This window comes from Engystomops pustulosus, chromosome 1 (assembly GCF_040894005.1).
Source record: "Engystomops pustulosus chromosome 1, aEngPut4.maternal, whole genome shotgun sequence".
Taxonomy (NCBI): domain Eukaryota; kingdom Metazoa; phylum Chordata; class Amphibia; order Anura; family Leptodactylidae; genus Engystomops; species Engystomops pustulosus.
The window spans coordinates 247,001,134-247,013,392 of record NC_092411.1 but is presented as its reverse complement, the minus strand read 5'-3'; positions in this window follow the sequence as shown (position 1 = coordinate 247,013,392).

The window sequence follows — 12,259 nt, the reverse complement described above, 5'->3', positions numbered from 1 at the left end:
ACCCAAACGAAAATCTATGGATTGAGCTGAAACTCAAAGTTTTGCAGCAACAGCCCCAAAACTTGAAAGAGCTGGAGAAGATCTAGAGCAGTGATGGCAAACCTTTTAGCGACCGAGTGCCCAAACTGCAACCCCAAACCCGCATTTACCGTGAGGTGCCAACCAAAAATTAAAGCAGTAACTTATTGCTGCCTGTTCTTCAACAATGTTCAATCAAACTGGCCTCCTGAGGATATCAACACAGTAGAAAGTAGGGAAAATTTGCATCATTTTAGCTTCTTTCCAGTGTCCCTCTGTACACAGAGAATTGTGGGGCAGCAGGAGGTCCTCCAAAGATAATTAGGCCCTGTCTACTGTTAGGATCAGTGGATCCTCTGGACCACCGCGGGAGATGTAACTAGCCAACACCCGGAACCGGAGCCCAGCGGCACCTGGTTTTCACCAGAGCCCGCCGCAAAGCGGGTTGGACTTGCTGCGGCAGGATACCACTAGGTCGTTCCCAGGTGTGACTAGCCCACGGTGGCAGCCGAGGTCGAGGTACCTTAGCGGATGACAAACTCATAGTCGGGTCCAGGCACAGGGTCAGGGCAGGCGGCAGAGATGCAACGTCAGGTTCAAGTCCGGGGTCAGCAACAGGAGGTCCAGGCAGGAGGGAACGGGAACACAGGCACACAGCAACAGGAAGGAACACAGGTAACACGGCAACACAGGACTCAGGAACGGGAACACACAGGAACACACTGGAACGCAGGAATACAGGAATACGCAGGAATACAGGAATACGCAGGAATACAGGAATACGCAGGAACACAGCAATACTCGCTAGGAAGCTTTCTCTAAGGCTAAGAGGCACAAAGATCCGGCAGGGAATGATGGGAAACAAAGGGTTATATACAAAACAGGAAATGACCAATACTAATCACCTGTGCGCTGGCCCTTTAAATCTTGAGGCAGTGCCGCGCGCGCGCCCTAGGGAGCGGGGCCGCGCGCAAGACCTAGTCCGGACGGGAGCGGGAGCCAGGAGAGGTGAGTGCACCCGCGATTCGCGATATGGATCGCAGGGGTGCCCGTGACATCTACACATTCTCCCTCTTCCTACAATCCCAAGTAAGTCACTTTAAAATATCACAGAAAACAGCATCTTTGCTTCCAAGTTGCTTGGAACTGCAGGAAGATTCTTTGAGTCCTGTCTGGTGTGGTGGGGCAATGGCCCGGGTGCCCACAGAAGGGCTTGGAGTGCCGCCTCTGGCACCCGTGCCATAGGTTCGCCACCACTGATCTAGAGAATAAGAAGGACTGGGACAAAACCCTTGTGAGCACACTTGATCAAGAACTACAGGAAACATCTATAATTGCAAATAGAGGTAATTTTTAGATTCTGTCTGAAGTAGAAGTACAAAAAAATTTCAGAGCTTTCCATTCTCTGTGGGTGGCAAAATTGGCAGCGTATCAAACACTTATTTTCCCCACTGTATATAGATAGATAAATAGATAGAATATATATTAGACAGAAGATAGATAGCCAGATAAAAGAGATAGATAGATAGATAGATAGATAGATAGATAGATAGATAGATAGATAGATAGAACATTAAAGCAATAGTTAGAGTGGCTAATAGAAGATATAGTCATTGTTTAAATTAAATGAACTAAGGCAGAAAGAACATTATTACATAGAAATGGCGTAGAGAGTATTTGCAATTATTTCTATGAAATGCTGCCATTAGTTTTGTTTACATTGAATCTTTGGAGTTCATTAATCAAAGTCTCTTTGACACAAACCTGGAATAGCGCTGATGTCCAGTGCAATAGCTGCAGATTCCCAAGGTAACAGATATCATTCTTGTAGGAGATTGTTATTTGATTACTCTGTTGCTACAGAAAGTCTGAACAAAAAAACCCTCCAATATTTATCTTTGAATATTTTACTACAGTGGTCACTTTCTAGATGATTTTATTGAGCAGGAAGAAAAGTATATCGGGTCTTAGTCATATTAAGCCCAACTAAGCAGCTTTGATTTGAAGAAAAACTCTGTATGTACAGGCTTTTTTTTTCAGTGAGGGGATTACTCCTAGGTCATCAACATCACTTTGGTGGGGGTCTATCTCTAGGAAACCTCAATAAATATCTCATTGCATGGCCCACTTAAAGGGAACCTGCCACTAGCAGTATGTTGTCAAGCAGCTGAACACCTTCCAGATCATGTTTCTTTCATGATCCAGTGTGGTTCAATCATTGAGAAAATCTACTTTGAAGCGAGATGTAACTTAGTTGAATGAAGTCAAAGAGGTCGAGATTTTAACACTGAAGTCAAGCTCTCTCTTTTCCTCAGAAAGTCCCCTTCACTGTAATTGATGGTCCTGCATCCAGAGACATCTCTAACCAGATCTCCTGAAGTCCGATGAATGATGTCAATCTCAGAGGAGGAGGCTTTCAGAGCTTGACTTCAGTGTAAAACTCTCCTTCTCCTTGACTTTACACAACCAATTTACAGCTCATTTCAAAAATGATTTTATGGCTGATGCCAGCACCCTGGGCCATCAAAGAAACAATAACTAGAAGGTGTTACACTGCTTGACAATATCCTGGTAGTGGTTTATAAGGTCAATTACTGATGACAGGTTCCCTTTAAATGGTACTGAACTGAAGCAACAAGGCATGGTGAACCTACAATCAGCTGATCAGAGGGATTGCTGGGAGTCAAACCTAAGGATAGGACTTTATTGGTAAATAGTCAAAAAAACACTTTAAAGTTCATCATCAAATGCATACTGTTGCTCTCAGATCCTTTTATTAGAACATTCTATTCTGCACCTATGTACTTCTATTATTTACTACCGTATGACTCAGATTGTATATAGTTAAAAAAAAAAAGATTTTAAACCAAGGATCTTACGAATTAAAGTTTCTTCTTGATGCAAAAAAGTTCTGTGGCGGCACAACATTGTACATCTGGAGGAACTCCAGCAATCAGATTGTATACAGCGGGGGATTTGCCTCTGTGTTTGGCTCCTTTTCTGGGTTTTTTGCAACTGATTTGTCACTCTTTGGTTCTTACAATGTGTACTGTGACATTTGAGCAAAGTGCAGTTAACCTTATTGCTACTAATTTGTCACAGCAATTACTGAGCTTTGCACCTCAAATGTCACAGATTGAACCGCAAAACTCAACCATTGAGCGGTATTTTTGATGTTTTGGGCACATTTTGCAGTGAGATCTGTGACTTTTGGGGGGAATAAGATGCACATTTCACCTCATAGCCAGGTATTCGATAAATTGGATCCAAAAAAGGCACGAGCCAAACGCAATAAAAATACTCAACAAGCCAAATACTGTAAATTCCCCCACTGGTGTTTTTTATGACTGTGAAGCCAGCAGTACACAAGTATGATTAGACTACATCGAGTGTTGTATTATGACAGTGTTTTTATTATTCTGCTTTCATATACTACATTTTCAGGGTAGATCACAGCATATTTGTTTTCTAGCTAACCGATTTCATCTGAGTGTCTTGTAGAAGTTATGGAATTCCTCCCCTGAAACATCTGCTGCTATTGAAAACCACCCACAGGCTGCCAATACTATAGTATAGTCTTCTAGTGCATGTTGTCACTAGTGGTTAGGATTATGTGGTATCTGGAGCATCTGCCCATCTATTAATGGACATAATCGTCATTGCCATTGACACCTGGAAGTCTTTAAAGAGACAGAATTATTCAGCTGAGAGAAGCACCTGGAATAATATAAATGAATAGTAGTGAAATTTATCATCATTGATAATTAAGGAATTTTTTTCGGCAATTTTTCTTTTAGTTTTTTTTTGCAGACATGTCATCTATTGGAGTACAAGTAAAATCCAAGCCTGCATTTAGGCCACTTGGCCACTATATAGAAGATGGCGACAGGCTCTGACCACTGTGTAAAACTGTCCCAACGACCATTGTCACTCTAGCTCCCACACACCTTAACATTTAGATAATTATGGCCTATGTTGAAGATGGGCTATAAAAATAGCAAGAAAAATTTTGTTAGAACAGACAATCTTATAAAAAATCTTAATATGGCCACATATATTAGAAGTACCTTTCAGCTGACAGCTGAAATGAATGAATTCAGAATAATCAGGTCAATTTCAAGATGACAGCGAGGTACAGAAACAGATTACAAATGAACAGAGTGAGACAGAATGATAAATAGACACAAGTGAAGTCAAAATAAAATGGTGGCAAGGTACACAATAGTTAGACTAAAAGAGTAGTCAGAAAGTAGAGCAAGTGTTTGAGTATGTAGCTAAAAGATAATCAACACAGTAGTACTACAAATAGCAAGAGACAGGTATAACCAGATATTGACTTAAGGTAGAGACAAGAATATAAGGAGTTGCTTAAAGGGAACCTGTCACCAGGAGACCCATTTCTAGCACTTCCCAGTCCCCACAGAGCATAGTACATACACTGCCAAAGTGTTTTTGTATTAAAAATTGGTTTTACAGAAAAAAAGATATGTAATATTGTACCTTTCATTAGCATGTGCTGTGTGACTAGGCAGTTGCCTTTTGGGAGGAGCTGGAAATGAGCAGTCCCCCCCCACCCTTGGGGAACAGCTTCTCCATGTGACCTTTTCAAATATATGAAAACACCCGTCACTGGGCTTAGCGACGCCCCAATTACCCTTGAAATTGGTATATAACCCCTCATCTCATCTCATTTTTATAGAACAAATGTCCTTTCTTGTTTCTAGGAAATCTTTTTATTTTAGGGGTGACCCCAACTGAACTGAATTGTTTGCAGATTTTTGTGAAGTTTAAATTATTTGCTACTCCCTACCCAACCATCCATCAGTTTAGCACTTGTAAAAGTCCACCAGACCAAGATTCTTCGCCTTCTAGAGCATTTCATTGAATGGCGAGTAGTTGTACTCATAATAGGATAGTAAAAATAAAAATAATTACTATTATACATCTGTCGTATACAGTATAGTTCCATCATATTTCGCAACGCTTTACAATAATATCCAATCAATGATGATTGACTTGTGGAAAGTGAATTTACTTCACCAGGTCATTGCATCATACACTGGGGTTGAGTTGGAAGCATGTGAACAAGGCAGTCGATATAATATATATGCCTGAGATACAGATATGTTTAAAGTTGTGCAGATGATCATTTCAATTACATTTTGTCTTTTTTTTTTTAATCAAGATTTTGTTGTTATCCCATCTTGTGAACTCTCAGTGACTGCACGTTTGACATGACTATAGAATCTACTAACCAAAGTATACACTATGATGAAAACCTCCAATGAGAGTTCACATGTTATTGTTATTCCCATTCATCTTGTGTTTATTTAGATTTCTATGCATTCCTCTCTTTTTTTCTTAGCATATATGTAATGGAAACATAAATTTGCGCATACCATGTCCGACCTGTTCAATTTAAATCATTTCGCTGCATCCAAGTACAATTTTAATTAAAATATATTTCACTTGGCTACTGATTACAATACAGTCAGTGTGCGTCTGGAACATTTTTCCTGTAAATTACATTTAGACAGACTTTGTCTCTAGTTTCTTCTATAGGAATGTGAGCAGAATTGGAATAGTTCTTTAAAAGATAATAGAGGATAAGTATATTTGCATTGTGTCTAGTACTGTGAAAGATATATCTATTTGTATCATGCCAGATATGATGAAACACATTGTTGGCTTCTATGGAGTGAACTTTTGCTTTTTAACCCCTTCAGGACTCAGCCTATCTTGGTCTCAAGGATACCATTTTTAAATCTGCCCTGTGTCACTATACGTGGTTATAGCTATGGAACACTTTAACATATCCAGGGGGGTTTAGAAAAATTTGTTTATGAAGCAGTTAATTCATAACTCACGTTTTAAAAATCTCTTCTTTATGTTGTCACGGTTTTTTAAGATTCCATATATTGAATGTTATGAGGCTTAGAATTTGGGTGCCATTTTCAAATTTTTTGAAAAATCACCAAAACTTGTATTTAGAGGAACCTGTTCAGCTTTCAATTGACTGTGAGAGGCCTAAATAATAGCAAGACTCGTAAATTACCCCATTATGGAAACTACACTCCGCAATGCATGAAGTTGGTAAAAGCAAAATGGAGATGTGGTCTACAATTTGTAATATTTTGGGACAATACGTTCATTTTGGGAGGAAAGTTGAACATTCACAATGGATTAAATGACAAAAAGCTCCATGACGTTTGATACTCAATTTCTCCCAAGCGTACCAGTACCCCATATGTGGTGGTAAACAGCCGGGCATAGAATGGAGGGAGCGCCATCCAGCACAGATTTGCATTGTATAGGCTTTATTTTTTTCTTTTTTAAATGTGGACATATAAGGGCTTATTTTTGTGCGACATAAGAAGCACTTTTCTGGTACATAATTTTGTGGTATCTATAGCTAATTTATGAGATTTTATTAACTCTTTGTTGGTGGAGGAAATGAAAATGAACAATTTTCTTTTTGGCCGTTCACAATACCATAAAAATTCCAATACACTGCAATACACGGTAATGTAGTGCAGTGTAAACTGTCTGGCAGTTGCTGCTGGCATTGGGCAGCCCAGGGGCAATCAACATACCTTGCCACTGCCATGAAGAGGATCAAATCCCTTGGTTAGCATCACTGATTCTTAGGGGGAAGACCCTTACACGCCGCGGTCATGCTTGATAGTGGCATGCAAGGGGTTAACACTCCGATGCCAGCTCCGATCGTGGGTGCTGCTTCTGTTGCCGGCTCTGCTTGTGAGCTAGTGACAGAGGCTGGACTTAATAGCACCTCCCGGTGCAGGAAATATCTTCCCCCAAGGATATGTTATTACGTCCATATGTGTAAAGGGGTTAAAGACAATTATACTTTTTTTAAATCTTTTTTTCTACACATAAAAAATCTTTGTTTTACCAGTTTAAAAAATTATATAAAAAACTAAAAATTCAAATAACCCCCTTTCCCTAGAACTCATATAAATATAAATAAAGAGTAAAATTCATAAATATTTTAGGTATCAAAATGTCCGATCTATCAAAATGTAATAACACTAAACCCCCAAAATACCACTTTTTTGCTATTTTGAAAAATAGTAAGAATTCAATGAAAAGTGATAAAAAGGCTGTACATCACAAAAAATGGTAGCATTGAAAACAACATTAAAAGCCGGAAAAAATGACACCACCCACAGCTCTTTACACAGAAGTAATAAAAAGTTATTAGCATCAGAAGACGGCAAAATGAAGATTTATTTTTCGTACAGGAGGTTTTAATTTTTGTAAATTTATGAAGACATCATAAAATCTACACAAATTTGGTATCCCTGTGATTGTACCGACCCAAAGAATAAAGAAGACATGTCATTTGGGACGCACATTGAAAGTCGTAAAATTCAAGCCCACAAGAAAATGATGCAAGTGCGTTTTTTCACCATTTTCAGTGCAATTGGATTTTTTTTCCGTTTCCCAGTACATTGCGTGGAATATTAATTACCATCACTATAAAATGCAGTTTGTTACGCAGAAAACAAGCCCTCACACAGCTCTTTAAATGGAAAAATAAAAAAGTTATTGATTATTGAAGGTGGGTAAAAAATGGAAATGGTAAAAAATGGAAATGCAAACATGAAAAAGGCGGGAAGGGGTTAATTGTGATCTGTGATCAACAATTCTACTGGATCTATTTGGTCTAAAAGTGCAGTGAAGAAACTTCTGTACATTTTCTCTAACAAACCAGACAGAATGATGACAAAGGCATTTCTTAGTATAGTCTATTGGAACCTATCATCAGCTAAAGATGACATTCCTAGTGACAGGTTCGCTTTAAGCTTACCGGTATATACTCTTTTTGGAACCTGAGCACACTACAGCACACTACATCTGTAATTAGATGGATATTAGGAGAGGCTTCCTCCAATGAAGAGATTCTGAAATAATACACAACACATAATTACACACACACCACATATAAGCCTAGAATACAATTATTGCTGAGCTATAGAGGAATCTTCCCATTATACATCTGATCGTCTGTCAAATGTTTTCTATTATAGTGAGATCCACAAGTGAGAAGTTCTGCTTCAATGATTATGTGGATAATTGGATTATAAATGTGTTGTTTTGGGACTGGAATATGTCCGCTTGTGAGTGGAATGGCTTAGTGTAGCTTTCACTGTAACCGTTCTTTGTTATAACAGGCCGTTCAGTCTTTTTATTTTAAGCCTTATTACAATAACTGAAAAGTAATGAGGCTTCATGAGCTCCCAAGGGCAGATAGAATCATCCGTCTGGCATCTTATTATATTTGACTTCTGACTCCATACGAGTCTCATACTTCATCATGTAAACATAGAGCCATCCTACTAAATTTAGCCTGTGACTAGATTCTGGCAGTGGACCTAATACGTTAAACATACCTTGGCCATTGTGTTACATGCGAGAGCCAGATTTGACATTTTCCTCTTGGGCAGTTGCTAGTCACATGCAGTGCAGTTTGATTAAGGCTAAACAAAGCCGACTTTTCCATAGGAAATGACAAAGAATAGCTAAATTTGTTATTTAACTCTCTGCTACCCTGGTGTGCCTTGTACTCAATGTGAGTACACTGAGGTGGGGTCTTTCAATAATGAACCTTTATGAATTTGAGAACCCAGGAGTTTTGAAAGCTTTCAACACATTGGGGCACATTTACTAAGGGTCTGCGGACCGTATTTTTGTTGGGTTTCACAACTTTTTCTGTTCTGGACACATTTAACTGGGATTTTTGGTGCACGCAATCAGATTTTGGCACAATCGCGCCTACTTTCATAGCGACACAAATAGGGGGGTCGACGGACAACCCTACTGATTCGGACTAAGCGTGGGATTTAACATTCAAAATTGTGCTGCAAGCCACGCACTTACATGCACCGGGAAGATGAAGGTAAACTCCAGCGGACCTCAGTGGGGAAGCGACACATGCAGGAAAATAGACACAAGATCTTAGTGAATCACGGCAGCTCCAAATTCTCGTCGGACAACGCACCTCGGTGATCGCGACGGAATGGCTAAGTTTATGTGCCCCATTGAGGACCTCAAGATCCCCTTATCTGCCAATGCTATTTAAGGGAGTCTACCATATTCGACATGGATTATATTCTGATGGCTGCATGTTGTTTGAGAAATACACAACATATTGTTATCACTTCTGTCCATTATGAAGTTTCTGAGCATTCTCAGTTTAATCCTTATGCTAATGAGACAGTCGGAGCACCAAGGTGGTATCCTTATCTGGAGCAATGCTACCCCTACCTAAATCACTTACCTCTTCTTCCAGTGTTATTCTCACAAGACAAAACTCTTTTGTTTATAATATGTAGAGGGAAGTGGTCCAGGTAGGAAAAGCAGAGGTCCTTGTGCTAAGGACATGACTTGGTTGCACCATCTGTCTCATTAGCATATGGAATAAAGTGGTAATTTCATAGAAATGGCATGATTATTTTTACATAGTAATGGGATTTTTACAAAAGCGAGCAGATTAAAATACTTGGGGACTCAATGCATGCCACGTCAGTCACTTCCACATGGGAATTTAGCACTACTCTTATAACAATTTATACAGTATTCTTCCATGACTACTATTACTAGATATTTAAGCATCATGGTGATCTAAGGCACTGAACAGTAGTAAGCCGTTTATAATAAATGTATTACAAAAAGATTAGGACTGTTCCACAAGTGAACAGGTGAATAAACTGGTGATCTCCCAAACCAGGTGTGCCCCCAGGCTCTGGATGGGTTGTGAATGACGTAATATCATTATTGCACATCTTTCTTAACCACCCTATGTATTCATATAAAACATTAGTAAATTCTGAAACACTTTGTTTATTTTCAAATACTGCAAATGCATTGGATGTTTGAGAAGACCTCAAGATGCAGCACCTAGCCAAAAACTAGCAATACTCTCTCGGCTCCATATTCTCAATCATGTTGTGGGCCCCCAATTACTTTGTTATCCTTGTTACAGATTTACTGGGTATACTGATAGACCTTAGGTATTCAACAACCCATTCAACACTGATTAGAACCATATTTTATGAAAATATCATAGCTTACCATAAAGCATTGTGTGTATAGACGGTAATTGCTACAATCGTGAATACAAATCATGACAAGAAATATAATCAAGCCACTTTTAGAAAAATTTAATATGGTCACCCCCTTTACATTTACCCAGTTAATCTGCCAGAAACATCCAAGAGAGGCGGGTGCCAGCATAATTTTGGACTCCTCCCTTGCACACCGCCTTCTTTATAACCACTCATCTATGAGTTGTTGGTGGGGAGTACCAAAGACATACACACGCCCATCCAGCAGCTCATATGGGGAAGGGAAAGGCAGACACCAATGACTGCAAAGCCCCTCTGCCTGCAAAGTCCCTGCTCTTTTGGGTAGTGGGATCACCTGACCTCTCGGTGGCTCCAAGGAAGGTTTAACAAAGTAAGTAAAACATGGGTAACCATATTAGGGTCACCTACTTAACCTGTTAAACTTTACTCAAGGTTTCCAATCCCTTTAATGTCACATAATGACAGTTGACTTCAAAACAATAAAAACTAGCAAGATTTTTGAGTTTTATTACAACCCCCGCCCCAAAACCACAAAACTAGATTTTTCCTAACAGTCAATTCTCTAAGTACACATACCTTTTTCACTCTTGGAAAAATAAAATTCAATACACATTTGATTATTTCAAGATTAAGAGAATCTGAGGACATGATTCATAGTTTGGAACACTACAGCTATTAAAGAACACATTAGAGTATTTCCTACAATCCAGATTCTACCATCAAAGTGCATAATAATTTTACCAGCACTTTGGGAAGCAGAAAACTCAATTTATATAATGTAACACAGACAAACCCATGTCTTGTAATGTAATAAAGCCATACACACTATTTCAATGCAAACCAGTGATGCAACTAAATGTTGTATATCTTGCCTCTGTTGACTTATGTCTGTTCAACCACCAGACGATCGCAAGTCCCCCTAACCAATTCCATACATACTGCACCTTCACTTTGCAGCCACCACTGAAGTCCCCCATTCTACTGAACCCACAGGGAGGAGGCATACAGGACCTGATAAATGTCGCCCACGAGGTCTAATAAGCTGCTTGGTACGTGTCTGTTGCTTTTAAAAGCAATTTGATTTATGCTGAAACACAACGAGGAGCAATAACCTATAGCCACCCTAAATAAATTATGGAGAAGCAAAAAGTATGTAAGAATAGGATGAAACGTCATTAAGTGGATTGATTCTGATTATATAGAAGCACCGTTAAGTTGGATACTATAGCCATCAGGAGGTTCCAGCTAATTCTGGTGTAAGAAAAACTTTTCCAGAGCACCCAGTCCCAAAAAAGCATAAGGTACATGTTTGTTCTGTGTGCATGTATTCTTTCCAAAGTATATGTTAATTGAATTTGATTCCATGATTCATGATTGTAAGAAGAGCTTTACCTTTCCAACATTGAGATATCGTAGTTCTTACAGTTGAAATTCCTTGGCAGAACACTACCCTCGGCTGGGGCGAGGAATCTTTGAGATGCCTAGTGGACATGGTGCCAGTCCTGGGTTCAAGGGAAACAGCAATGACTTGTATAGAGAACTGGAACATGATGTCCCATTATGATCTGACCAGGGGACATTTCTACCATTGCTTTACAATTCCACCAGCATAGGGAGTATGTAATGTTTATTTTGGCCAGTTGAGTTGGAGTTAGATAAGACCATAGGGCAATTTTATAGACTTGCACATGTTGAGACTTTTTTAACACAGACAAAAGTTTTATGTCAATTTCAATGTCCCATAAAGGGACTTTACAAATACCTGCAATTAGGAGTCACACTAAATTCCACAGCATGGAACCTAATATTTCTGCCCAAAAGTTCCATGAGACATTTGGCTGCAGGGGATTGGAGCACAGGGTTGTCTATTTCAGACAAGTTGTCGATCAGCTTACATTTTAAAATCACAAGTGGACCCACTGTGAATAATACTATAACTCTGCATGAGTACAAGATATGCTTTTCACTTGCATCACAAATTTGAGTACTTTTAACCCCTTAATGACCTGTCCCATTTTCATTTTTCACTTCCCACCTTCAAAAATCCACAACATTCTTATTTTTCAGTTTACAGAGCCGTATCGGGGCTTGGTTTCCACATAGCAAATCCTTTGGAGAAATATTCCATATTC